This window comes from Harpegnathos saltator, unplaced genomic scaffold (assembly GCF_003227715.2).
Source record: "Harpegnathos saltator strain DR-91 unplaced genomic scaffold, Hsal_v8.6 scaffold168, whole genome shotgun sequence".
Lineage (NCBI taxonomy): Eukaryota > Metazoa > Arthropoda > Insecta > Hymenoptera > Formicidae > Harpegnathos > Harpegnathos saltator.
The window spans coordinates 222,796-227,683 of NW_020229948.1; positions in this window are offsets into that span (position 1 = coordinate 222,796).

Here is a 4,888-nt window from a genome sequence, read left to right on the forward strand (position 1 = left end):
CTCTCTTATCCTCCCTCCGAACACGGTGTTGATCGATGAGCAAGAGCGACCCTCCCGCGCATCGGCGACCCGTCCTTTATGTCGCACGCTGCGATGGCGAGGAGGACCGTGATGTCAGTACGAGAGAGATCTTCGAGACGGACTGAGAGAGAGAAAAAGAACATCGATTTCGCGCGATTCTCACGGCGATCGACGTTTTTGACAAGTGTAAATGTTGTGTGACGCGAACGTCGTTCGTTCTCCGGCGTTCTCGCGACGAACACGAAGACGTTCTGATCGTCTGTTAACGCGATCGTCTGTTGAAGACTAATTGAACCGACGCGCGACGCACGAACGGACGACGTTCTCGATCGCGATTCTTGTGTCCACTTTGCGCGCGCGACTATTTTCACTGTGATGTGTGAGGTAAATTGAGAGTACATATAACTCTGTACATCCGAAAATATCGGCGTCATCCAAGCGGAGCATGATTAACCGAAGCTTTAGAGCTCCAAGATTCCTCGTGGGAATAATCTCGGCGAGAATCGCGAAAGCTCGTTAATCATGCTTGATTTGAATCGCGAAACTGGCTCGTTGCTTGCTGCAACCTCGTTACGAGCGCTCTCTTCGACCGTCTCGTTTTCGGCGGAGGGTCCATCGACAGCTCTCAACGTTGGCCCGTGCGTGGAGGTCGCTCGTACGGAGAGAGGTTGTCGTCGAGTATTGTCGTCGAACTTTGTTCCGGTCCAAACACGGCGATTTATAACGCGACGATTTGAAACGACGAGAGGTTGCCGCCGATCGAAACGAATAGAGAAACATGAACAGAATCGGACGAGCACACTTGTGCGAATTGTGGTTGTGCGAATACGTAAAAGCCGTCATTGACGGGACGAGAAGACGATCACGACCACGTAGACGGAAGCTAATATATGTCATCCAAACGCGAGAGACTTTTCGGCAATTTCAATCACGATTGAGGACCAAATTCCTTTCTACCGTACGATGTGTATTGTATATCTCATCGGCATGCGATCATCTCGTCACGGATCTCCGGAAGCTTTGCGAAGGGAGAAAGAGGCGATCTCTCCACTTGTCCGTAACCGGTTACAAAGCACTCGCGATCGCGATCTGCGAAGTCTCGGCGATTTTGCTTTCTTGTGTCGCAATCACGCACGGGGTGGCGTTTGATTTGTAAAACCGTAATTATCCGTAATTATCCCGGACGCGCAAAATGCGACAATTCCAGTCGTGAAATATTTGGACGTTTCACGACTGGAACCACAGTTGAACAACCACTATCACCACCACCATCACCACCACCACCACCACCACCACCACCACCACCACCACCATCACCACCATCACCACCATCACCATCACCACCATCACCACCACCACTACCACTACCGGCGCGTCTGACCGAGCTATCGGCAATATATATGTATAGTTTAATCGTAATTTAGTACGTTTAATAGAAAGTAATCTCGAGGAATATATAAAGCTATAGATTATAAAAAGATAAGAGTTATATTATATTATTACAATGGGCAATTATGATAATTAGGAAGTAAGAGGAGAGGAAAACGTATTGTGATATCTTTTTATATTGTACATTGTAGTGTTGCAGTTTTAATTGACTAACTTATTTCGACTTCTAATCACGATTGGACATCGTTTGTTTCGAATACAGACGCGGACGCGCATAGAGGCATATGTCAGCGGGGGGTTTTGTATTATATTTGTCGGTCGAATTGATAAGAGATATTACTTCCGCTCGCGCACAGGCGATAATATTATACTTTATTGTGTACAGTACGCGCGTACAATTCTTCAGGCGAAGGCGAGGGTGAGGATCCTCCCGCAAGGATGTTCATTTGTAAAGCAGAATTGCGAATTTGTATGCGTATTCCGGTTTTAAGTTCTGGAATACCTTTTATAAGGAGATATTTAATGCGCGAGAATGAACAGAGAGAGAGCTTTTTCCTACAACGAGATCGCTATTACCTTACACGATACGCTCTTATCAGTATCATGTCAGGTAAGTTACCGACTGTAATATTTAGTATACTTGTATACTAGCGCGTATTTGTACTCTAGTGCACGACGGATGCTGGCAAGACGATTACACGCTCGAGTCCTTACGCTCTTCAATGCTTTGTAACCGGTCGTGAACGATTGCTGGGCCGCCGTTTTAGCAATACAATAGTCAGCGGTTGGGTCGAGTGCAACACCGGCAGGCGAACTCGACTATCGTGCGCGAGGTCGCCGTCACATTTTATACGCGATGCCGTCTTTTAGACACAAGCCCGACAGTAAGCACCTTCGTTACTTCACTCTTGACGATCTCCCGTCGCACGATCCAGTAGACAATTTTTCCCATCCCCGGGTGACAATTAGCATGTTACTGATCATTGTTCAACCGCTATCTACGGAGGAGAATATATATATATATATATATATATATATATATATATAGAGGCAAGAGATATTAGCGAGCAGTACGGAAACTGTACGAAAAAACGATTCGACGGAATAATATTAGATTTTAAATATGTGTGCGTATGTGTGCGCGGGGAGGGAGGGCGGGAGGAGTTTAGCTTTTCAGCGACATTCTCGTTGTCATCCTGTACGATATCGCGCAGCGATCTGAAATTATCATAATGTATAAGTCCGTCGAACTTCCCTGAGATGTATCATTAATCATGAATTATATATGTATATAATATTTGTCAAGGGAGACTTCTCGTGTCTCGAGAGCATCGTTCCCTTCACGAGGTCGACGCAAACGCTATCTTTCGAGAATCGCGGATCGCACAAACGCGCGCGACCGATTAACTCTTCAGCAGGAGATCAGAGAAACGCGAAAGATGGCTATTCCGATCGCTTTCTCTCTCTCTCTCTCTCTCTCTCTCTCTCTCTCTCTCTCTCTCTCTCTCTCTCCCCCCTCCCTCCCTCTCTCTCCCTCTCTCTCTCTCTCTCTCTCTCTCTCTCTCTCTCATTCTCCACTTTTAAATATCAGAGGACACTTCAACGCGCAGTGTTCAGTCCAAGTCCAAGATGTTCCGCGTCCTTCGGATGTTTATCGAATCTGTCCTTTGGGCACACCTTCCACGCTTCCTCCTTTTCCGTATTTTTTTCTTTTCCGTTTTTTAAAGCGCAAGCGTGTGCGATGGTTGTGTTTGACTTGAGACTTGGGAAGCGTGAAGGAGAAGCACGTTTATTGAGGAGCAGAGCCGAGCGATTGGGCGCGTGAGACGTGATGACTATCGACACGACACTACACGATTCGATTTTTGAGTTTCTTTGATCCTGTCGAACAGGCGACATCGGCAAATCGGAGTACCGTGATTCCTCTCGACGGGATCTTATGTTATATATACGCCCTTGTACATGTATATCGCTAAGTTCTTAAATGTATGTATTTGGACTTAACCATTATGTCGTCCTTCTTATCCTTTATCTAAGAATCTATATATATCTCGAGAGAAAGAGAGAGAGAGAGAGAGAGAGAGAGAGAGAGAGAGAGAGAGAGAGAGAGAGAGAGAGAGAGAGAGAGAGAGAGAGAGACGCCTATATGGAAGCGAGCGAATGTAAGAAAGGAACAAAACAAAAAAAAACGTCCTCATCGCAGGAGCGTGCGCGCGCACTTTCACTGTATTAGCGAATGACTCGGATGAACGATTGAAGAGACGCAACGGCGAACTTTGTCCATGACCGGGGCTGCGCGACGTTCTCCAGCGCTCAACTGCGAAGCGTGAGACCGCTGGTGAAAGGATCGAGAGCGGATTTCGAGATAGTGGTTAAGCACCGTCTACGAGTTTACACGTTGCGATCGAGAGGGAGCGATCCCCGAAATCGATCACGGTCGAAGGGCGCGAACGAGAGAACATAACGTAGATATATATATATATATATATATATATAAAAGAAATAATCGACTCGCACGTGGTTCTTCATGCAGATCCGAGGAGTCGCGATCGAGGGCTGATTGCGTGCGTATGTGTGTGCGTGCGTAGTCGACGATTCGCTCGAGCAGCACGCATCTCGTATTCGGAGCGACGTCCTTTCCCGGCCCTCTCTTCTCCCTTGTAATTAACTTACACATACGCATACTCTCCCTTTCTCTCTCTTTCTCTCTCTCTCTCTCTCTCTCTCTCTCTCTCTCTCTCTCTCTCTCTCTCTCTTTCTCTCACACTCTCTCATTGTAACACTGTTCACGGACTGTAAAGCTCGCGGCTGACCTCACGTAATCTTCGAACTCACACATGTGTGTGTGTGATTATCGACATAATTATAGATACCTATTACGAGTATAGCATTCAGTAGCATAAATAATGCCGATAAAGTAATTAAATAAATGTCATCTATCCTGTACACCAAATCTTGTGTTATACGTTCTCGACGTTAATCTCGGCGAGGGTGCTCGCGAATTCCAACGCAGATCCCGAGATCTTCTCCGCCACTCGCAGGTAAGTGAGCTTCACAGGTAAGTGACGCTATCGGCTCGAGATAGTACGGTGAAATGTCTTCGGTAGGTCTTCGATATTGTTTAAGGAAAACATATTTATAACGCATCAGAAGCACCGAAGTCGAGAGTTTTTAATTCCTGATTCGGCAGCTCTTACCTGGAAGCAAATTCGACTTGGCGATAACGCGGTGGAAAGTACCCGCGAGAAAAATTTGCTTTTCTTGCGGCGATGTGTGCGAAAATGGCAAACTCTTCTGTCATAGGAAAAAGGAAAGAGACGTCACTCACACGACTTAGAAATTGTCATTCTTACATTGTGCGTCTCCTCGATACTTGACCGCGGCAGGAGAGCGTCTCTCGTTCCCCTCATAGTCGGAAGGACTCATTTTCTCTCGAACATTCTAATTGCTACTTTTCACGTATAAAGAACGGGTGCGT